The sequence below is a fragment of the Drosophila subpulchrella genome, chromosome 2L (assembly GCF_014743375.2).
Source record: "Drosophila subpulchrella strain 33 F10 #4 breed RU33 chromosome 2L, RU_Dsub_v1.1 Primary Assembly, whole genome shotgun sequence".
Taxonomy (NCBI): Eukaryota; Metazoa; Arthropoda; class Insecta; order Diptera; family Drosophilidae; genus Drosophila; species Drosophila subpulchrella.
In genome coordinates this window covers 17,225,913-17,251,018 of record NC_050610.1, presented here as the reverse complement: position 1 = coordinate 17,251,018, position 25,106 = coordinate 17,225,913, and the positions used below count along the sequence as shown (strand labels likewise).

The 25,106-nt window shown below is 38.4% G+C and overlaps 1 protein-coding gene across 3 annotated transcripts in view; it reads left to right on the top strand.

Moving 5' to 3' along the window:
* The window catches only part of LOC119547699 (centriole proteome protein 16), an 80,262-nt gene that overhangs the window by 14,976 nt on the left and 40,180 nt on the right, over positions 1-25,106 (top strand). Inside the window, exons 2-3 of one of the 3 annotated variants that reach the window (XM_037854672.1) lie at positions 1,544-1,588; positions 3,615-3,616. The exons of the other annotated variants lie outside the window; for them this stretch is intronic. The gene's annotated coding sequence lies outside the window, so the exon portion shown is untranslated. The remainder of the gene's footprint in view (positions 1-1,543; positions 1,589-3,614; positions 3,617-25,106) is intronic. 3 annotated transcript variants of the gene reach the window in all.

The following is a 25,106-nucleotide window of genomic DNA, read 5'->3' as shown; positions in this document are numbered from 1 at the left end:
TGTGTATCTTTTTCGCGTATATGTAGCTTCAGGTTCAGTTTCAGCCTCAGCACTTTTTTTTTTACAGAGGCCTCCGCAGCTTCAGTTCGTTTGTTATTGCTTTTGTACAACATTTAAATGTTTAGCTGCCGTTTGAGCTTCGTTTTTGAGAGTGCTATATAGTGGGTATGAGGGGTATTCTGGGACTTGGAGATTTCACAAAAGAAATTAGGATACAAATGCAGAAAAACCTTATACACTATTATTCATTCATTTAACTTCTTACAAACATTTGAATTTTTATAAATTCCATATTAATAATAATACCAGCATAATTTATTATTATTATTCATAACATGCATATCTCAACTGTCAAATCAGAGAATATCTGTAATTAAAGCCATAATAATTAATGGGTATTTCCTAAAGCATAAACCTCCAATTTGAAACCCACTTCCACTCACGCTTTCTTGTTCGCAGAGGCCTCTTCCTTTGGCTTTTTTGTAGGCGTGAGTTTTATTTCAGCTCACTTAATGCGAATTAAGCTAATTTAAAAGCGATTCGAAATTAACTTTAATGTGTATGCAAAGCAACACGAATCGAGAGGAAAAATAACACAGAAACCAAAGCAAAAAGCATTTCTAACACTTTGGCTCCCTTTCATTATGGGCTGGGTTTTTCGTAAATTTTTGGGCTTGGGTTTTTTCGGTCTTCGATTTGGATATGTGTATGTGGTTTTTGGGATTCGATGTGTGGGCGTCTTGAAGTGGCTTCTGTTGCGCCCGCTTTCCCAGTGGATCGAGCCCCCATGTTCGTTCTATATATCTATTGAAATTGCTGTGGTTGTTGTTGCCCAGATTGTTGTTGTTGCTGTTGCCGCTCTGACCCAATTGACGTAGTCAACGTCGTCGTCATCGCTTCGCTTGTTAGAGGAGCTCTTAAAATAAAATTGAAAAAAAAGAAAATCAAAAAAAAGGAGAAAAAAAATAAGGAAAACCAAAGTAGAAGAACTGCAGGTCGCTAGTAAAATGCACATTGGATGAAGATGGTAGGTTCCACCACATGTCTATAGATACACACACACACACACACACTTTTGGCCATATATATTTATATGCATGTGTGTGTTTGTGTGCCTAAATTGTAGGTAGCAGGCATGTATCTTAATGAAGGCAATTTGCTTGTCGAGTTTAGGCAAGTTAGTTTACCGAAAATTGGCATATGGCCAGTAGCAACAAAAGCCCCGTTCAGGGCACTGCATTTGAACTCCCCGAAAACCACCCACTTACCTCCCCCTCACACCTTCCAGGTTGCCTTACAGTTTTGCTAGCCTAAAACGAACCATTAACCGGTTGAACTATATGGTTTTTATGGATCTGACATTTTTTTTTAAGTATCTCTCACTTTTTCTGAATGTTATAAATATTTATTTAGTATTTGCATGCTTATATCTTTTTATTTCCCTAATATCATTACTTTTAGGTATTTATATAGATATAAACAAAAATTTAAATAAAACTTTTGGTAACTAAAATACTGATAACGGCTTCTTTACTTCTTGCAGTTTTTAATCGGAAAAAACGATCGTCAGAGGACCAAAAAGTCACAAGTAAGTCTTACAGAAATAATAATAATATTTTTATATTAGCCAAGAAAGAAGGATGGATTGATTTTAACAATAAGATTTAGTATTGTATTGGAACTGCTGAGACTTATCTTTAAGTCTTCTCGTTCTGCATTTTTACGCCAATTCTCCTGAATTTTCTTGAAGTTGCCGAATATTAAATTTAGACTCGAGGAACTTCCTCTTTAGGAATTTCGACCGTATCCCCCCTTAGTCATTCACCAGTGCGCACATGTCGATAAACCAACTTACACACATCGATGGCGATAGGGAACCCTATGATGAAGGAGGGCAGGGATAAGGGGGCTTCGAGGAGCAGGGGCGACGAGGACGAGGATGAGGACAAGCCTGGCATGCACTCTGGGGGGTAATGCGAATTTGGCTGTTCAGCTCCTCACTTCCCCATTTCCCCCCTTCTCCACCCATGCCGCACTTCCTGCTGACCCTTTCCTACACGTAGCGAAAGAAGAGTTATGCAAGCTGCAGATACATTTTGGCCCACATGTTTCAATGTATGCGTGTGTATCTGTGTGTGGTATGTAGATACAGGGCTCGAAAGGATAGAAGTTTGGGTCCAAACAAAGCCGAGAAGCGATGGATTAGAAATGATTTACTGGCCAGTTGCAGAAATTTTCAACGATTTCCTTTCATTCAGTTGCACAAATTTAATGTACTTTAAAGGTGTACACTTTTAAATATTATAAAATTGGAAATTATAAACTAGCTTTCAATAGCTTAAAGACATGATTAACATGTTTCACTTATTTTAACAAGCAATCGTTTGGTCAAAATTACCAAACAATTAAACTTAAATACATTTCCCTCTGGGCAAATTTCTCACTGCTTTCTTCATGCTTTCATTTACCAACCTTTCTCAATTTTAATACAAAAATTCTCGGCAAATTTAATGAACTTAGCCCTAAAGTTTTGTCATGTTTACGCGCCAAAAAACTTGTGCACATTTATCATTCGGCAAAAATTTGGCGGCTCGGCCATTAATCAAAAGGCTTTAAGTATTTTTTGCCGTGTACATTTCGGGGCTGCGAAAATGCCAGAAACGAATTTTGCCTAAATTGCGAAAATTTAATAATCTAATAAGGCAAATTTTAACAAACTATTTAATGGCTAAACTGAATGCAGACTCGGGTCAAATTCATGGAAGGCAAAAGGGGGCAGGCCGGTGGAAGCCAAGAGTATTGGAATTGGCCTAAGGCGGAGCGTTTAGCTTAAGTTAAGCGGAGACAGCAGCAGTCGCGTTTAATGTCTGTGAAATTGAAAAATTTACTCTTTAATATGCGAACGGGTTGGCTGTTGGGTTGGTCGGTTAGTCGCTTAGTCGCTTGGCTTCTGAGCCCGAGAACCTGCCGGAAAGAGTCAGATACGGATGCTGGATACTGTATACTGGATACTGGATACTCGACTGCTGGCTGGTCAGGCCAAATGGTGTGGAAGCCGCTTTTGCTGCTTGAAGTGCAGTTAGAGCAATTTCACAACTCACTAACAATCATTAATGCGTCGCCGACATTTTGCCGCCCAACCCCTGGACTCTTTATTTTTCTTCTTTTTTTTTTTTTCTCCTAGTCAAGGAAGTCGGCCTCTAATAAGCAGCCTCTCCCGGCGAACTTAAATCATAAACAGGCCGAGCTGGCTGCTTTATGAAATGGAAAATGTGCAGCAGCAAATGAAAGAAAATACAGGCGGCGGCAGGCGAACAAAATGAAATTATTCCGAGTCGAGAGGGAAAAGCTTTGGCGTTGTAGCGATGGATGGTTAGAGATGGTTGGTTGGTTGGATGGTTGGTTGGTTGGATGGTTGGGTGCCTCGTTTGGATGTGATTGAGGCCTGCGGCTCATTTTGAAGTTCATGTCGTATAGCGCTTGCTAAATCGACACGCAGATAGATATGGGGGAAACCGTAAAATAGGAGTGGATTCGGCTGCTGGGGAGGATTTGGCGGAGAGAGTCTAATGACAGCTGCGAGTACTCAGCGAAGCATGCGAGGTGGGTTTGAGATGTATATAGATGTAATGGGGATTTTAGTGGAATTTCATTAAGCATTATTCGAAGGAGTATGAGATTGTTTTTTGATTTTATATTTGTCTAGCTTTGGGGGAGCAATTTATAAAAACATTTTAGTTTTAAAGTGTGTTTATACAGAATTTTCTTGAAACTTTAAGTTGAAATTTTGATGAGAACATACAATATTTTACAATATCTTACTCAATATATGAGTTAGAAATTAAACAAAATTGAATTATTGGTTTTATTTTTTAAGTTTGGAATAATATTTGATTTTAAAGAAGAATGGTAGTTTTTTTAAAGCCTCGAAAATGTCTGTATAATGTTTTTTTTTATATGCCATGTATCTTCCTGTTAGACTTACCCTACTTTGTTGACAACCCACGTTCGCGTCGTTTGTGTTATGTCATGCAACACAGCGGATTTGATGACGGCCTGTTGCTGTTGCCCCGGGAGTTTGGTCTTTCCCCACTCTTTGCTCTATGGCCGAAAAGATCGTAAATGTGTGCCAAATTATAAGTCATATGAAACAATGACTGCTACTTAGTTATGACCATAAAAACGAGGCCAAACGGGGGGATGGTCGCTGTATATATGTATATATTTATATATATGTATGCCATGCCAGTCGCGACTGCTGTCAAAGTCATTTTGGCGCATAATTTTTACAACCAGTCCCTCGCAGTTTTGCCCCTCTTTTTTTTTTTTTGCTGTTAACTCGAAACTCGTCGCGTTCTTCATATAACTTTTATAGTCTCCCCTGGTCGTTGCTAAAATATTCTAATTGTTTTCAGCAATTTTTGAATGCGCCGTGTACGCGCGGCAGTGTCATAAATCTCTTTTTAGCCGTACTGCAGCGGGATGAGGCTGGCAGCAAACTGAAATGGCCAAGACAAATTTGCTTTAAAGCTCGCCAATAAAAGTTAACAGCGTCGTCCATGCGTTGCTATCCTCTCCGGCTTTATACTACCTATGAGTATGAGTGTGTGCTTTTTGTATCTTTTGCATAATCTAGCCAAAAAGAACGCATTTGAGACTGGTTTTTATGGTTCGCCAGTGTAAAGGGATGCTGTTCGGGTGGGGAAGGGTGTGGGCCATGATTGAGTGGAATTCACGGAAATCGTAATTAAAATTTGTTGCTTCACAAGAAGCTCTATCTGAATTGCTCAGCATGCTTTTTATTTTTATGATATTTATATCTATTTAGATAGTTGGTACTTTATAGCTCCACCTGGTATAAGTATACACTCTAGAGTCTTATTGCGCAGTCATTTGGGTAGATATTTTATGGTTAAAGGATTTTTGCAGATGTCGTAAATTTGATGTCTAATGTGCGGGTAATTCAAGATTGAGTTTTTGCTTGCGGTGCTTTTAACCTCACTTTTGATGGAGGCCAGCCTAAGCAATTTTAATATTTCACAAAATAAACATATATTACCTAAAAAAGATCTAACTTTGATAAAATAAAATATTATAAAGAGATTACACAGAATAAAACATCTACATAACCTTTTTAATTCCCCTAAATATTTCAAAAGTTTCCTAACCATATCGTAGTTAATAAATTGAGCATAGAATCAACATAAATTTTAGTAAAGCCCTTCAATATTTCATAACTTTCTCACGCAGCCTCAGATACTTCCCACAGTAGTTAATACAAGCTGAAAGATACACAGCGCAGATTACGTAAATATTTCCTCATACATTTCTCGCTCTCATCCGCAGATACATTTTCACATGCTTAGCCCAAGTTAAGCGGCGCATCCGTTAGATACACCCGAAAATAGATACTTTCGCCCATAACTTAGGGCCATTGCACGGCAGCCACTTGGCCCATGTTCATTGCCAATTCGCATGCAACTTGCAGATACTTCGCACTCATGTCTCAGCTACTTTATATCATTTTAATAATGTATCCGCTAGGTAGCTCGTAACCAAGAGCTCCGCCAAGAGTTCAAAGTAGTTTGCACTCAATTTCAATATTTTACAGACCAGAAAACAAAAACCAAAAACGAAAAAAAAGAACAGGGCAAGGAAGGAGAGTCTTGCAGCTGGCAAGACAGCGCACACAATATATCCCATAGATACATATGTTTTATACATCTACCTATATTGCTTATTATATATTAGCGTGTGTCTGTTGTTTGGGGGCCCCTCAGGAGCCAAAGTAACTAATATGAATAGCTAATAAATCACATTTGGACGGTGATTTATGTGACAGGTGCGTATTGCGATTTGAAATTGGCAACAGTTTCCATTTCGTATCCGCAAATTGGCCAAAAGCCAATTTTTTTTTTTATTTGCTGCTCCATTTTGTCATGTAAAATATCGAATAACACAAAATAACCTAATCCAAATGTGAGCGTTAATTTCACCCTAAGAGTTGTCAAATTAGTTCAAGGGAAAGGTCTCCTAGCTGACCCTCAATTACGCATTTCTTTGGAAAACTTGGTTAATTTGTTGTGTCGACTCAAACAATGAGCTCTGGGGTTAATGGATTTGTGGAGTGAGTGTATATATATAGAGTGGGTTAGGACATTGGTTCGTTATTAGCCACCGCCCCGCAAAGAAAACAGAAAGAAGAACAAACGCATACGCACCGAACCGGACTTTATCGATGCCATCAGAGCTAGTTGGTCGGTCTGGTCTGGTCTGGTCTGGGACTGCTCATTATGTAACCTCTCATAATTCTTTCATTAATGAAATTCCCACACGACGCTGCCACCATCATCTGCATTATGTAAATCTTCCATCAACAACACGGCTCAGCACGGAGTCGGTTTCATTTTTGGGCTCACCCAGTCCACTTTTCTGCTCCTTTCATCCTTGTCAACTAATTTCAGGGTTGTGCGGCCGACTGACTGCCTGCCTGTCATGTTTTTTAAGACTGTTTTAATTTTCATCCTTTTTCGAGTGGAGGAGAAGCGAAGAGAGAACCCCTGAAGAACGTAGGACGGAGGACGAAGAACGAAATACGGTTGGGTGCATCGGCTTTTACTTTCCTTTCCTCTTGGCCTTAAAAATGTTGGCCAAAAACCAAATAAGACGAAAACTACCTGTTCACAAAACCCACACACACCGCAGAGGTAGCAGTAACAACAGCAGCCTCAACATATCCCCCAAACGAACAACGAACAACCAACGCCAGGCGAACTGAACCGTCGAGCCAGCAAACAACGCCCAGTGGGCACAGTGGTTCCGGCGCTGGGTTCCTTAATTTAAGGGGTTAATTAAAATTTAATTGGCAAGTAAATTAGCTTAAATTGCAGGGAATTAGGTGAAGTTTCTGTAAATAGTTTTGTTGCGGCAGGGGATATAATGTCATAAATAGTGAAATATTAGGGCACACATAAGTAGAGTATGTAAAACTTTATTATCAATGTTTTAATATTTGAGTTTTGTTTAAAACCTAAAATAAATAAACATATTTAAGGCTTTTACAAAATGTTTTTGGTCTATCTAAAAAAGGAAGCAGGGTATATAATGTCAGATATTGTGCAATATTGAAACAATCAGGATTAGAGAATGTCAGTCCTTAATAACAACATATCTCCTTATATTTTATATTTGTTAAATAATAAAAACAGTCATATTTTAAGGTTTTTTTTTAATGTACCTTTTTTTTGATTTATTTAATTTTGATAGACATTGCATCCTCAAGTTCCATGAAATATTTTTTAAAAATATATGCATTAACAAAAAGAATTTATAATTTATTCTAGAGGTATTTCTTGCTCATTCTGGTTCCCCAAAATCCTCAGAACATAACCACTGTGCAGCCGCATTTGTCTTTTTGACTCCCATTCCCTCTTGTCTTTTTTTTCTGGCCTCACCGGGGTTCTCCTGGCTTGAGTTCGGGTTTTTTAGCCTGGCTTGGTGGCTGCTTTTAAATACCCTTTACCTTGGCCATATTAATGCGGCTCCCACTGTTACTTGTGCATTGTTGTTGTTGCTGTTGCTGTTGTTGTTGCTCGTGTTGCTGCTGCTGTGCTGTTGGTGTTGCTGTTGTACTTCACATGTAGTTTGGTTGTCATTTGGCAGCGCCCGCTGTTTAGTGTCCAACATGAGGGCCGTTGGTGTCGGCAACGCTGCTCCCTGCGATTGGGGAATGCGAGAAAGGGAGAGGTGAAAGAGCCAGAAAGAGATGGGGCGGAGAATGTGGAGCTCTGATGGAGTCTCCTGATGCTGCTGCTGCTTTAGATGTTGCTGCTGCTGCTGTGGATGTTGCTGCCGTGTCTCCTTGGTCTCCAGTATTGGTATTTCGCCTGGTAGCCCCAGCGACAGTTGTTGAAATTAAATGCTCACATGTGGGTTTTGTTTTCTTGTCTGCCTTTGCTGCCCTGGCGCTGTGCTAAAAACTCCCAAGTCAACACAGTGAAGAACAGAGCCAATACAGGCAAAATTCTATAAATCGAACCAGAAGAAGTTAAAGTTTCCTTGTTAAAAAGATGAAAACTATAAGTTAATTTTTCAAAAATATACATATAAGAAGGCATCCCTAATCATTGATTTCAATCTATATTTTAAATTCGAATTAAATTTTTTATTACTTGTATTTATATAATTAAGCCCCAAGATCAATCAGTTACATTTAGTAAGAGTTACAAAAAATTCTATAAGTCCTACCACAAATTATTAAAGATATGTTATTCAAAAGTGTTTTATATCGCACTCCTAAATACGTATTCCAATCTTTAATATTATTTGGAATTAAGATCATCATTATTTTTTTATGTATTTATAATTGAACCCAAGGTATTATACTTACGTTTCAGTGTACCAAAGAACACACATCCCATCCAAATAAAATGGATGGAAGTAAGTAAGGTAACACAGGAGGCAAAAAGGATTGCTCCAGCCAAATACGAGAAAAAAAGACAACTCAGACAAGAACAACAATGCTCAAGTCTAGGGCGAGTGCCAAAACATACAGAAACATATTCATACATACATACATATGTACTCAAAAAAAGCAAAACAAAAAAATAAAGGAAGATGCTTTCATTTCAGTTGCAATCTCCAATAAAGCTTAAAACATGGGCGAGGGAAGTTTTAAAATTTTAATGATTATTGATGGATGGAAAGTTGGTGTGCCCAAGGTGAAAAGAGCTTTTGAATGATAAAAAAAAGGAGGTAACAATTTTGGGCTTACCAATTTTGTAAATTATGGTTCATTAATAAAAAATAAAGATCTGAAAAAAAAGAGTTTTAATTATAAAGTTGTGACTTTCGGGAGGGGCTTAAAGTCACTTTAAAACAGATGGTGTTGAATCAGTTTCGCATTAAAAATGTACAAAAATGTGATTCCATAAATTTAAGGAGACTTCAGTGGTGTCGTAGGAATTTATGGGGATGTTTAGGGCGCTTAAATTTTTTGTTTCCCGCCAAAAATATTGGGTTTATTGAAATAAGAAGGCTCTTTTAATATTTCTAAATTACCTATATTGAAATAAATAAAAGTAGTGGAAGATCCAATCAAGTTTTGTATAAATTGATTCTAAATTTAGATTTATATCTCTCAAGACTCTTTCGAAATTTCAAAAACTCCAATAGCCACTCTCCCTCCAAAGTTTGCCTCCCCAACTCCTTGAGCAAATCAAAAGCAACGCTTATGTGTAGTTTCTGCTGCTGTTATTGCCAAGTCTTTACAATTCGGGGCCAGGCACTTCATTTGCTCCGCTCAAGTTCCGCAGATACAGATACAGATACTTTGGCATCGTTCGCTTGTCTTCTGGCTGCATTTATGGTTGCATTTACTTTTTAATTTCATTTGCTGTTGCAGTCGCTGCACTCCTTTTTCGAATTCAAGTGGAGTCAATTTCTTATGTCATGACAAGACACATACTTCAATACACACGGACACAACAACGGGCTCAAGTCGGGATAAAAAAGTACAACAAAATAAAATAAGAAATGCCCAGACAGCAGTGTTCAGTTCAGTTCAGTTCAGTTCGGTTCTGTTCTGTCTTGGGATCCCGATCCCTCGGAAGATGTTGTCGCCATTCGGGAATGGGGACTATATACCTTTAGCATTTTCGGGGCACTCACTGCTGCGCCCCTGGGCTTAAATATCTTTACTTATTTTTGGACATACTTGATTGAAGTATTTATGAGATTTCAGGCATTTGTGTAATTTCCTTTTGAGCTTTAAGTTACGCTCTTCTTATTCGGGGTGCCCCCATCGTCAAATGTTCGACAAAAGAGTTAAATGTTAAATGTAGGAGAAGAACAGCTGAAAAGGGGCAGAAACACAGATATATTTACATATGCATGGGGCCTCCGTTCAGGTCCATGTTTGTCAGATGAAAAGATATGTCTTTACATGTTTTAATTTTCTTGGAAATTGTTGTTCAACTTGAGCACAAAACCGAAGAAACCGAAACCGAAACCGAGAATCAGGCAAAAAAGAAAAAACACACACAAACTCAGATACTTCTCACTCGGCTCTCCAGCATTTCTTTCTCGACTCTCGGTTTATTTTTTGTTTTTAAGTGAAATGTTAAACCTTTTGACAGCGGTAGTTTTCTTATTTAATTTATTTTATTTGCGGTATTTACTCTCGTCTCGATTCGGCTCCTTTATCCCCCCCCCCCCACTGCTACTTCACTCTCGGAATTAAATTTTGGCTTTTTGTTTAGAGCCAGTTTCTCCACTGTCTTTCTCTGCGCATTTTAATGTCAAACAATTGACATGGTTAGGCTTAAAGTTCTCCGAGCGTGTCTCAGTCTGAGTTTGGTTTTTGTGGCCAATAATTAAAGTTGACAACTTGGATACGGATACGGATGAGGGGAAAGACGCAGACGCAGTCACTAATTTTGTCTTAAATTGCTACATTTTTCTTCTGGTCCGTGCAAAAACCTCAAAGTCGAGGTTTTCAAGTGCTTAAAGAATTAGACAAAGATGTTTTAATCTGCGTGTGATGAACGATAAAAAAGGTTGGCAAATTAATTTGGATTAAATTGACTTATATTGGATTTAATACCTATTTAAAAGTATTAAAGTTTTAAAAAAATGCATTGGAGATGATAACTTTATCTGTAGTTTATTAATTTACTAAAAGAATGTGTTTAAAATTTGTATCATTTAATATTTTAAACCATCGAAAAAACAACACAATTTTTTAACTCGACTCACCCTTTCGCAGAAAACTTTCTACAGTAAAATGTTCCCTGTATTCCCTCTAGCAATTAATCCGTATTATGTGCCGACTACTTATGAAACTCTAATCTAAACTATACACAAACTTATAGCATTTTTCTCACTCGAATCATTTATCTTTGAGTTGGTCTAAAGTTTTAAGTTTTTGTTCTTTTTTGTTTTTAAACTTTTGATTAGAGCAATTCTTCAAGTTGCCGTTGCTGTAACTCAAAACGCTTTGGGGATACCGCACAAAAAAAAAAAGGAATTTCTTTCTACCAGAACTAGGAAAATTACAAATACTTTTGTCATTACACCAAGCTCTTTTGTTGCCAATGAATTCCAATCGATGTGGACAGCTCTCTCAGCTACCTACCAAAAAAAAAAAAGGAAAAAAAGAACTTTCTTCTCGTCGTCATTTCTCAAGCTCAAAATGACGAAACGCGCAGCTTGGGTTATTAATTACAGTGCCCAGAGAGATGAGATGGTTTGGATGGATTTATTTGGGTGTGTGTGCCGGCAGGCAACCGAATCAAAATCGAATACGAATACGAGAATACCGAACTCACCTTCTCCCCACCTCCCTCCCACCAACTGTGCGACAATTTTGACTTTTATAAATATTTTGACTTGTTTTTGTAGCTGACAGATACCTACGTTCTCCATCCTCCATCCAATATCTTTTTGGACTGCTCGGGTTCTGTTTTTGATGCTGCTTATGTTTCTGGATGGCTGTGTGCTGCCGGCGGCATATCTGTGACAAAACATCATTCAACGTGTGCAATGATTGATGATGCAACTCAAAGCAACTTGTACTCAATTTTCACTGCCCGCTGAGCCAGGAACGTGGGGCTCATGCACCCAGGCACACACAATCTGGCAAACTCACATAACTTGCCGGGCATGACAAAATGTCACAAATATTCTACAAGCAATTTGTTTAAATATCGCATAAAAAAAAGAGAGGGAGAACCAGTAAGGCTAAGGTGAAATGGGGATTTGCAGGTAGAAGTGGGGATGCCCTATAAAAGGAGGAGGCAATTATTTAGAAGATAATAAGGAATATAGATGGAATATTAGTTGTGTTAATATTTGTATATCAAAAAATAATAAAACTTGGAAGTATAGTTCACGAAATTGACAATCAAAGGTCCGAAATCATACATTTATATATGGTATTTAGATTTTTTGCACTGCCTTTTTTATAATAAATCAAGAGTTTTACGAAATATTACTAGCAAAACAAGTAATTTACTTAAAGTCCTTGTTTTGAGATAATAATAAATAAATAATATAATATATAATAATATAATATAATAATATAATATAAATCACATCCATCCTTTGTTCACTCAACCCATAAACCCCATTGGTCGAGGGTATAATAAAACGAAAGGCTATTGCGTGATGCAGCCAAAGACCAAGCGGGAAGTGCTTGATGGGGGATTTCAGGGGATATAAAGGTACACATATATATATATGAGAAGGAGGTGAGGGGAGGGGGTATGCCTAAGTCTAAACTGGAAGCCCAAGTGATTGGGGAGCCACAGAAAGGCGCGCAACCGTGCGGCAATTAATATGTGAGCAAGATGCAACCATTGCCATTACCATGTGCCTTCAACTTGAACACAAAATAGTTAACTAAAAGGCAAATGGTGGAGGGGCGGGGAAATGGGAAGGTGGGGGGAATCGGAGAGGGGCTGAAGTCCAGGTCGAAAAGCTGGCAACGGCAACAGCTACATGATGTGCAATTACAAGGCGGGCCAGCAGCAGCAACACTGCAACATTGCAGTCGGCCAACAGCAACAGCAACAAAGCAGCAACATAAGTGCAGTGTCTGCCCTGCCCTGCCCCGCCCCCTTTTTGCAGGCAAAGGAAGAGGAGCAGCAGCAGCAACAGCAACAGCAACAGCAGCAACAACCATTGCAACAGCAACAACTGCTGCAGCAGCAACAGCAGCAGGCGAAGCAAAAAATATTGCATCTTCTCAAGCATTTAATCTTCTTTGCGCCTTTTTTAACCTTTTATTATTATGCCTTCAACGTGCAAACGTTTTGCTACGCTTTATATACCCCCTTCCCCTCCCCCTCGCCTTAACCCTTACCTTTCCATTCTGTCCCAACTCGCCTTCCGTTTCGGGGCGCACTTACTCACACGCCAACCCCGGAGATGCAGTATTATTCCCAGACCCAGACCCAGTCAAAGTCCAAGTCCCAGTCCCAGATCGCAGCCAAGTGGAATTCCAGCTTCTGCTTTTGTTGTTAATAATTTCTTTTCACTCCTCGGAGCTTGGCTTTTGCAATTAGAATGCGTGTTAAGTGCACAAAGATACAAAAGATACATTTCAAGGGAGCAACCTAGCTAAGGGATGTCTGTACACGGACAGAAAAAAAGATCCCAAAGGTATTATCGAAATTAGAAAGAAAAGTATTATAACATTATTATAATTATGTTTCCATTTTTTTTTATTTTAGTAAAATCTACAAAGCTTATATAATTGTCTGAATATTAAAAGAGATTTTATCTGAACACCCCTTCTAAAAATATTTCCCTGAAGATGTTCCCAAAAATATTATTGAAAATGGGAAGAGAAAGAGTTTAGTATTACCATAAATATATTATAACATTATTATAATTATATTTCCATTTCAATTTATTTTAGTAAAATCTACAAAGCTTTTTTAATTTTCTGAATATTAAAAGAGATTTTATCTGAACACCCCTTCTAAATATATTTCCCTGAAGATGTTCCCAAAAATATTATTGAAAATGGTAAGAGAAAGATTTTAGTATTACCATAAATATTTTTCCATATTTAATAAATTAAGCAAAACCGACAAAGTTTCTTAAGTTTCCAACCTTGTTACAACCTTTCTATTTTAGTTCCTGCATAAATTCCACCAATTTTGCATACAATCACAAAGCGATGGCAATAAATTTCAAGACAATAAAATTTAATTAATTTTCCATGTGGGCCCAAAATCAAATTCCCTTCTTGAGTAACCCCTAACCCTTCAGTAACAACCCCTCGATGAATTGTGTCGGATGGCCAGGTCTTCTTAAGCCGCTGATTGGAATGTTTTTGTGTATTCAACTCGGTCCAAAGCTGATTTTACGCTCTCATGCAATCGTTGGAAACGTTGAGTGGAGTGGTTGGAAAAACTGTTGTCGATAGAGGGTTTTACAGAAGGACTGGGGATTTTCAATTAGATACGTCCTTCGCCTCGCCTGTTATTCCGATGATGGGTTTGCTATTGTGACGGGTTTTTTTTTCTTTTTCGAGGGTGGGTCAAACAAACTCGCGGTTTATTTCGGCAATTTGTCTAAGTGAAATTTGCATTAATCCCATGCAGATCAGACCTTTGGATATTTTTTTGTGTATGCCATTATTGGTCAACGAGGCCCAAGTAATTTGCCAGACTGCGATAACAAACAAAAACTTTAAGCTGCTCAGACAGCTCAAAACTCGTTTAGGGGTTGGAAATTAATTAATAAGCCGAGAGATGAGATAAAGCGGGGATTTATTGGGGGATTTTCGGTGGGGCTTGCAAAGCAAAATAATGTTAAATTTTACTAAAGCTGGAACGTAATATAATTTAAATACATAAAATGTAAAAGCTTTTTAATACTGAAAAATGTTTTTCATTATTCGAAATCAATAGCATTAATAAGTTAAAGCTACTCGTACAGACTTTCTCAACCTCCAGGAAAGAAAAATTCTTTCCCATAACCTCAGAGCTTCATTAGCATACCTGTACTTTTCACACCTACGCAACTCATTTATGAATCACCTTCCAAGATCACTTGGCTACCGTGGCTGCATTCAGAGGTCTTAAGAGCTGTCCCACAAAGGAGAAACCATCCACACACGCACTAAATATGCCATGCTGAAAAAAAAATGGCTTGACAAAAGCAAAACTGTATCTTATAAATACGATTATAGACCAAAGTAGCCACAGCTCACGAAGAATCTCGGGGTGGAGGGACAGCCACAGAATGCCACGTTATAATTTCACGAAATATTTTCATGAAAAAAGCATCTACTGAAAAATGCATTAAGTGCAACTCTGACTGCAACTGCAACTGCAGCGGCAAGGAAGCCATACGAACGAGACGGCAGTGGAGTAGGCACTGGGGGGTTAAGCTTGAGGCAGGGGTTAAGAGGGGATCTCGGTCTGTGTGCGATGTATGCTTAAAAACAAAACTGGCTTCAGCTTTATGGCAGCGCCAAACAAACAAACCAACTCACACAAAGTTCTACTTCTGCTGATGCACTTGGTTTTTTTGTTGTTGCTTCTTTCTGGTGGCAAACTGTGTTGGTGTACATTAGAAATCGCTAAATCTCGAATTTTTAAAGTTAAAAAAATAAATATTTAAAACAGACAAAAAGATCTAAGTAATAATTTTAGATATTATTTATATACTTGACAAAATCTCTAACAAATCTAAGTATTTTTATTTTCAAAAATAAAATAACAATAAAAATCTTAATATATAAATCTTGATATACAAATGAAATTATAAAAAACATTTAGTTATTTATTAAAATACTTAAAATTCGCAAGAATTTTTGCTATAATAATAACAAAATAATTTGCTAACGGATTATCACGTTTAAAAAAATCAGATTCACCTAGCAAATAGCCAGGTTAACAGCACTGTGTGGCATTGCCACTGCGACTGCGCCTTAATTCTGTCCACTCCTCCAAGCCACTAAATCTCTGATATATCCGAAAATGCAAGCCAGATTTGTGGAAAAGCAGTGGAAGTACAAAAAAAATAAGGGGAAAGAAACATTCTGCATCTGGTAGATACATGCGCTCGAATGGTTCTGGCAAATATTAGAGCTATGTTCCTGCGGCTAAAGATTTAATGATTTGCACTTTTATGGAAATAATTTTTGCTCCTCTGCGGAGCTACCTCAGTGCATTCAGCATCAGCATCAGCAGCAGCAGCAGCATTCTGTGCATGGCAGCAATTAAAAATATTTAATTATCGTGCAAAAAGTTGTCCGAACATGCGCAACATTTCTCACATGTCCAGAAGATACAGCAGTGAACCGAGGAGATTAGAAATACGTATTCTTGGTTGGTTGGCTGGTTAAATATCTTGGCAGTGCGCGGTGAAGGTGTTAGCATTCTGTATTAGAATCTACCGAAAAGCGTTGTTTGAAAATTCGGAGGCTGCCAGCGATTTCCTGTTGTCCAAAAAAAAAAAAAACCAGAAAAAGGCAACACTGAGATACGCTTCTTGGGAAACAATTTGGCAGCTTTTGGAGGCGAGGAACCCGACACATTTCGATTTATTCACTTTGAAGACGAGCCGCCACACGTTTAACCCCGGCTTTCTAGGCAATTTAATTCGATATAGACTCTGAATATTAAGCCCCTCCATAATAAAGTCAACAATTTATTGTTTATATCGGTGGTTTTGTGTGTGTGTTGCCGAGTGTTGTGTGTGTGTGGTATTAAGAACACTTTTATGACTCAGATATGATTTAACTTAATAAACTGGGAACTATCAAGCGCAGAATTTATGAATGACTCGTTAAAATTATGAACCATTAGGATGATTATATCTTATGTTCTAGGGTCTAGACTCTTGATTTTTCTCCTCGCTTTTTCCTTGCGCGTTATAAAAGACTAAATATATATTCAGCAAATTGAAAAATATGTGCAGTCGATTTTAGATAGCATTAATATTTGACAATAAAAAAATCAAAGATGAGGCAAATGCTCTTGGAATCTAGGTGCTGGCAATTTATGGTTTATGCGTTTAATCATAAAAATCAGATGAAGAAGCGAACTGTTATTGGAGTTTTAAGATCAAGTTTATGTTCAAGAAGTTGGGTTTGGCTTGAGCCCAAATAATATTTAAAAATTCTTCGAATTCAAAACTAGAACCACTTAGAATCCCTTGCTTAGAGTTAATTAATTGATATTCATTTCAAAGGAATTTTTGTTGCATCTAGAGTAAATGGAAATTCCAACTGCACCTGATCTCTTTACCTAATGAGTTGGGATTCCTGTCATTCGATTCATTATCTTTAGCGCCCTCTTACTATTTCAAGATCCCAGACCATTTGCCATTTACCATTTCCAAGCACAAACTATTGCAGCTGTGAAAGGCAATTTGTAATTGTGTCGTTGGTTAAAAGGAGGAATAAAATGGGAAGCAGATGCCTGGGTGGCTGTGGAAAAAGCATTGCTCTGTTTCAATTTAATTAGCCATTAAAATGTCTGCAATTGTGTGTGCGATAGTGTGTGTGACGTCACATGCCAAACAACTACGTGACGGCTTGCATCCTTTTGCACTCCATTCTCTGGGGGATTCACACACAACACCAGAATATCTTGGGCATCTATGGTCTGGTTTTGTTTGGTTCGGTTTGGTTTAGTTGGGCTGGGTTAGGTTGGTTCGGCTTGGGTCCTTATCCCCAGCCGATATCTATAGTTTACCTCACTTTTCCACCTGACACTGGACTTTGCTTGACTCCACTTCACTTTTATTTGTCTTCATCTGCTAACTGGCTCTGGAGTCTCTTTTTCATTCATCTCTGTTTGCCTCTGTTTGTGTTTGCCTTTCCTTGTGAATTTAACTAATTAAGTTTCCCATTTTCTCTCTCTATTTGCAGATGTAAGTGCTCGAACGGATTTTTCTCCAATCTCAAGGCAAAAAGTGTTTGCGTGTGTACGTAAATCAATTTTAAATTTATGCGACATGGATCTGGTCCATTGGATGTCAAGGTTTTGTTTGTTTTCTATTTCTATTTTATGAGAAATTCATCAGCCATTTTGGCAAATTAATTTATTATGCTGCGGGATAAGAGCGTTTAATATTTAATCAGAGGGGATTTTTGCCTTTTGGCTTAGACTATTTATAACTTTATTTATTTAAAGTTTTTCTAATATTGAAAAAAAATCAACTTTAGTAAGCCTAAGGAAATTTTAGAAAAGGTTTGCAGAGAAGGCTTAAGCCTGGAAAAATTTCAGAACTCCAACTTGAAGCTATTCCATTGAAGGAAAGATATGTAGTTTTTTCACTCTGCAATCTTTTCAGTCTTAAGATTCTGCAATGCAATTAAGTTTCTCGCACTACCAATCAACATTCAACACTCTCTCTCTTCGAGTGTAATAACTCAAAGATATTTTAACCCATTTACCATGAATGGCAATCGTTGGAGCTCGCATTTAATTGACTGATTGCTGTTGAAATTGCATGCATGTGTCATATAAAAAAACAAAAATCTGAGCTCGTATAAAAAAAAATCCTTTTCATGTTTGCCGCGCTCTAAATCACAAACACATAAACCAAATTTAATTAAAATCCACTCAGAACGGCATCCGGATTATGTGCATGTGTCCTCTTCTCTATTATTTCCATTGATTTATTTTGCACACACACTCAGTGGGTTTTTATTTTAACATTTTCATTAAGAAAAACTGCAACTGAAACTCCACTTGCTGGGTGTTCCCAGTCGAATAAACATAATTCCCATGATTTATGGATTTGGCACAATGAATAAACACTGGCAAAGTGCAGACTTTGTGCAAAAGAGATTGGGAACACACGAGCATTTATTTTGTTACGGGCCAGAATGTTGATATATTAGCCAACAACAACTATGTATACATGTTTATTATTAGCCAAAGGCTGGACTCTAGAGAAAATCCAAAAGATCTGGGGGGGAACCATGGGACTTGGGACCATGGGACTTGGGGGATCTGGGAGCCGGGAAGTCGGGAACCCGGGAAACCGGGGACCGACCGGCCCGCAATCATAATAAATGTTCATTGAAACCTTTTAAAAATCGCGCTGCCACAGCCGCCGCGCCTCAATGAAGCACGGCAACAATAAATTTTAGCCACGAAGTCGGGCTCTCTATGCACCAGCACATAAACATTAATAAACTTGTTGCAATCCAAAAGATAATTAGCCATGGCTAGAGCTGCAGCAACACCAGCGAACACAACCAACCCGGCCGACCGCCACACACACATCCCATAAAGCCAAAAGACAAGAGCCAACAACAATTTGCTATTTAGTATAAAGTTTCATTAAAAACCCACTACGACCGAATGCACGGCCCATCATGCAGTTGTGTATCTTAAAGATACAATGGATACACAGGCACAGAAGAGGGTCCGCTTCACATGGCATCCCATCGCCATCGGTTCGCATCGCATCGCCTGCCTGCTGTCGATCATAATTTAACATAAAAATGATTTGATTACTATAATTTCTTTTGTGTTTTGGTATCACCTGGTAAGCTCATTTACTACAACGGCAACGCCGCCTATTACTCACACCGGTCCGCAGATCCCATATCCCCAGAACCCCGGGTCCGGTCGTGGGTCCTCGGTATTGGGTTTTTCGGTCTCGGTATCGCACCATGGACCTCACCGCATGCAGCGTGTGTCGTTTTGTTTTGTTGTATGGCCAAGAAGAACCAGAAACGAAAAAAAAACGAAGGCAGAGATGAACACAAGTCGGGGAGAAAAGGTAAAGAGGCCCGAAATGAAACTGCGGGAAGGCAGCACCCAGAGTGCCATCATTACACTGGGAAAAGTTACCTATAAAAACCGTAATATTTAAAAAATTTTACCAAAGTTGGAAACAAAAGAATCTCGTCAAATCTGGGGGTATCTTTAGGTGTCTTAGGACAAGAAAATGGTTTTTACACCTTACCTGATAAAATGAAATTTTGGGTAGGTTAAAACTAGTTCTAAGAAGCAACTCACTTTTGTATTTGATTTTATGAAACGAAATCCAAGCCATAAAATATAGATCAGGACTTAAATACCTCTACGAAAATAGGCTTTTTAAAAAACGTATATTACTTCCGGAAAACCTATTATTTGTTTATGATAAAATACAGAGGCCAAAAAATAACTAACTTTAGAATAGAAACATCAGAAAACTAAATATTTGTAGCTTGTCTTGTGCTCTATTTTTCTCTCAGTGCATCACGAAAACTTGCCGGCCAGCGAGGAGTCAAAGTCAAACTGACAAACCCGTTCCGGTGCCTTGCAACAGCCTTCTGCCTTTTGCCTCGGTCTCGACCAAAGTCAGAGAGTCCCAGTGCCAGTTTAAGACGAAAAAGAAGTCCAAGTCGAAGACTTGCAGGCAATAATAGCATCGACTTAAGAGCCACGAAGAAGTATACTTCATCGGGTACTGGTACAAATATCTTGTTTCATGTGTGCGCTGGACGTTAATAGCAGGCCGTACCATTGTCCAAAAGCCAGTCAAAGTCCCCGTTTGCTCCGCTCCTGTCTTTTCTATATATATATATATATTTTTTTTTTTTACCTGTACCGCTTGCATCTTCGCTGAGCGCCGCTTCTTGGCAGCCTTCGCTGCATTTCATCATTCATGCGCATTATTTTAGCCAATGCCGGGATTTCAGTTCTATCTGGGATCCAATATGGGGACTGTAGATACTCTTTTTGGATTCTTTAAAATTTGCTTTTCTTGATAAAGAAATATCCATATAAACCATATTAACGTAAAGTTAATCTGATACCCAAAGTATCATATAGAAAAAATATTTTAGAGTTTGAAAAATTATGAAAGAACATTATATATTATTATATTACATATATAGGATCTGTGATTTATGATCAGGTTTCAGATACTTAATTATTGGATTAACCACACCTATTTGACAATAATGTCCACTATTTTGATAAGGCTTTTTAGAGAGCATATGGTATTCGTTTTATATGAAATTTAGCATTACTCTTTTTATTTTTTCTGGTGCACTCCAGCGTTTTGTGTGCTCCCTACTCCCGTACTCCCGTACATCGTGTCCTGTCCCGCTTGCGTATCGCAATGGTCGAGGCTTAGAAGCGGAGATTGAGTTACATTGCTGGGGATTATTATCAACTGTACTATCTGCCTTTTCTTCTCCTGTTTTTTTTTTCTTTCTTTTTTTTTTTGACCACGGCGGCAACTGCTCTTTGGCCAGAAAAAAAGCCAAATAAAAATTCGTTACGCCGCTGCTGCTGCAGCGTTTACTCAACTGAGGAGTGAGATTCGTGGGTTTTGGTTTCGGGTTTTTCCGTTTTTAGGGTTTGTGCTTTTTTAATGATACCCTCTCAAGTATTTTCTCTTCCTCTTTTGCAGCAGTCTTTTTTTTGTGTGTGTGCCTGATTCGGTTCAAGTGCCTTTTGGTGCTGTCGTAATTTTTTGCTTTGTATTTTCTTCTTTTTTTTTTTTTTGGGAGGCGACGGACATGCATGTTTCATAAGTTTTGGGGGCAACAATTGTGTAAAATTATGAGCTGTCGTCCATATTTGCCATTTGGCATGGTTCCAGGGCATCAGCAGAAGCAGCTAAAGCTTGGCCAGCAAATCCGAGCCGGTCTTTTGTTTCATTTTGTGGCCATAAAACAAACTGGAGTAGGTGTTGTCGTTAAGTTTTGATGTGCCACATTAAACTAGACTCCCTAAGCAGATTGCGTTTGAGCCGAGCCACCCCATTGTGCAGTTTATGATTGCAGATGAATGAAGCTACTAAAAAAGCGAGGAAGCCCACTGTGCTCTAATGGGAAATCAGATTTAGCCTATTGGCATAAAACTCTATATATTCCATCGTCTGCTTTTCTTGGTCTTGTTTTTATTGATTTTTGTTTTCGCATAAAATTGAGAGACGACACTTTCACACAGAGAAAACGTAAAATACCTCTGGATATTGTCTTGGCCATAGATCTCTTCGGAATTGGAATTGAATAAAAGTGAATGTCGCTGGGGAGTTGAACTTTGAAGAAATTAAATCACATCGTGATGGTATTTTTTATGTGGGGGAAGTTTATGAATCAAACTGTCAAGCTAATATACTATTGAATTTATGGGTATTTATTTCAATAAAATAAATGCTTAGGTTGGGCTATAAAACTAAGATAATTGAATAGGTTTTTTTTTGGTATAAAAGAAAAGTTTTCTAATTTATATTTTATGGTTGTGCGTTTTCTTAACTTTAATTTTATAGAAAAGCTTTTGCTTCTAAATCAGAATGTTAAACAAAGTTAAGAAGTCTTAAAAGTTGTTTAAGTTATTTTCCTTTTGTCTTCGAAAACTTCTTTATTACTTTTTTATACAATAGGCCACTATTTCGACACACAGTCCACCCCTAACTAGGTCACATTACAGTTGGCAAATGTCTGCGGTAAAGTTTTAAATCATATTTAAAGAATACGGCAATAGATTCGGGCCCAACTGTTCCGATGGCAACCGCGAAGACATATAACACACGGGGCACTGTGGAAATAACCGCAGGGAAAGCTCTCGGGCACAAGTATTGCACCACACTCAAATGGTGGTGGTGGTGGTGGTATCATGGTATCGTAGTGGTGCTGCTGCGGCCCGAGATGGAAGCCAAAGCGGCAAATGTTCCAGGAAACTATAAAAGACAATAGCGGCAATATGCCAGCTCTGGTTTTTGTGGTTTTTTATGCTCGGACTCTAGGAAGAAGAAGCCTTTCTGCCTCTTGGCGTGGGCCTAAGTCAACAACAAAGAAGCGAAGCCTCAATGCCCTGGACGGCGCCCCTTTTGTTATATAAATATAAACGTATCTATGTATACGTATAGGAAAACCCTCCAAAGAAGTGGGGCTCGTGGGGCGGAGGAATTTTGCTTGGTAGCCAAGTTGTGTGTGCTCACGCATTAATATAGTTCGAAGACAAAGTGCCCAGAGGAAAGGGGTACACAGGAAGAAGTTATCTAGCAAATTATTAAAGTGTCTTATCTATGGTATGATAAACGAATATTTTACGAGGATTAGATCATCTTTGTCTTCGAAATACTAATTTTATAAAGTAATCCCTCGTAATCCTATAAGAACAATAGTAGTATGGGGGGATAGTAAAGCTTTTCCCTCCCACCAGCTACCATTTTAAAAACGAAGCATTTAGAAGGATTAAATTTTTCAATTTTCTGTTTTATATTTAGACATCTTTTATATAATGTAATAAAACTTTTTTTTCATAGGTTGAAATTACCCTAATCTCCAGTTTTGCATAGTTTGTTTTGTTTTTTCTCTCTGCACCTAGAGATATAGACTTGTGTGAAACTAGTTTATGACAGGGCCGAGTTGGTATGGGGTGGCAAATAATGTTGTTTATGTGTTAGGCCGAGCCGTAAATATGACGCACCGTGGAGATGGGGTAAACCGTAACCTGGGCCAGCTGAAACCTGGCTGAAAGTGGAGTGGTCAAGTGTAAAGTACGCAACTGCTCCTATTCCTATTCCCATAAACCCATACCCCCATACCCGTTCGCGTTGCCAGTGCCATTTCCATTGTGGTGTCGTCCACAGAATCGAAAGACGACTGCTGGTCAAGTGTTGCAGTTGCTTCCTGCCTTTCGGCCTGACACTCACCTGGCCCTCTAGCATTGGACTGCTTTTGCTTTTGCTATTGCCTCTGCATCTGCTTCTGGCATTCAATGGCCAATTCTCCACGCAGACGAGCCATCCTTGTTCTTGTACTTGTACGAGTATTTATATTTTCTTGGCATTGGCCTCTTCCCATGACACCGGTTAGCCGCATCTTCAGCTGCTCTGCGCTTATTTGGTTACTTTATGCCATTACCTGTATTCCTCTACCTTCGACTTGGCTCCTCTACCAACTTCCTCTCTGGCGCGCTCTGATAATAAAGATGACAAAATATCTAGAGAAAATCATAAACCTTGTGTGTATGTTTGGAAAAATAATATCTTGCAGATATAAAGTACCATTTATGTCGTGCTTATATCTTATTTCGCCAAAGTCGTGCCATCGCAAGAGTCGCGAATCCCGAAACGCTTTTCGCAGTCCAAGTCAAGAGTTGGGAGTCCCAGTCGATGGAGGAGCAGTCCATGCGGCATTTGAGTTTGGTATGGTTTGGTTGGGTCTGCTTGGAGAACTGCTGCTGCGTTGGGAGATTGCTTTGCAGGCATGGTTGCGTGGGTCACAGTGGTCAGAATTTGATGTGTTATATCGTTTAAATTATGTTTTATGGGATAATGTAGAAAATGTTATAATCATAACTCGGTAAATATGTTTTCTGGTATAAAAAATTGGAAATAGTAATAGAGATACCCATTTGAGAAAACCACGATAACAGGTATCAGATTTTTTAATAATTTTTCAAGATAAGAATTTTTTTTTTTGTTATTTTGATAAATACTACCATTTTTTTAAAAGATAAAAAAAATTTCCCATTTTCGTTTTATTTTTCGCGATTTGGTAAAGTCATTTAAATGACCACATTTTTACCCGGACTTTTCTATGTTTCTGCCCCACTGTGCGTAGACTTGGCTGGAGTTCTACAGCACTTCTTCACATGACGGCGACAGGCAATTGGCCAATGCAGCGCCAGCGACGCCAAAGCCATGGCCACGTTGTCATCTTGGTCAAGGAGACCAGCCAGCAGGGGGGGGGAGAATGAAAGTTGGGTCTATTGGCAATCTTTCTGCTCGTCCAAGTATCTTCTCTTTTCTCCTTTTCAGTTCGGTTATATTCCGTTCAGTTCTGGCCTGTCCTGGCCGACTTGTATATATGCTTTCATTACGAGCTTAGTTCACGTCACAATCAGTTGTTGGCATCGTTTATGCCGCATTGCCGCACAAACACAGACCAACCTACAAATGATGTTAAAGTTATAGGAAATTTAATTTTAAAAAAAAAATTTTCCAGTTCACATTAAGTTTTAATATGTGAAAGGCACAAACTTTATGGCTAAAATGGATTCATTAAATTAAATACTATATCAACCAAATATTTATTTAAATCTCAAGAACTGTTTAAAAAATTAATTTTCTATAGTGTCTCCTATTTGGTTGACCTCTGCTGTACACATGGTAACTAGTTGGCTGCTGTGGCAGCTTCTTCAGCAAAATGTCTTCCAACTTATCGCACTCACACACATATGCCACATATATATATATATCCTGTGGAGGCTCGCTGGCAATTTGCATGCAACCCAGAGGAACCCCTCTGCCACCCACTTTCCCACTGTACGTGCATGTAATTTATGCGTTTAGATAACACTTTGCTAATTTTGAATGGCATAAATTTTTTTCCAACATTAGAAGGAGAAGACGGAGTGGCCCAGTCCTTGGGATCGTGCCTGTAATTGTGTGTGCGTGTCTGTTACTTATTTTTTTTCCTTACTCCTTGATTTTTCTTTTTTTTTTGCATGCCGCACTTATGATGATGTATTGATTGTTCGAGGTGTCAGATTTTTGTTGTTGCAACCAACACTTTTGCCTGGTCTTTTTCTCCGCTTGGCGTAATTAAAGGAAATATTTGAGATATGCCAAGATAATAGTGCTGGAATGTTGTTGGATTAATTAATTGAAAATGA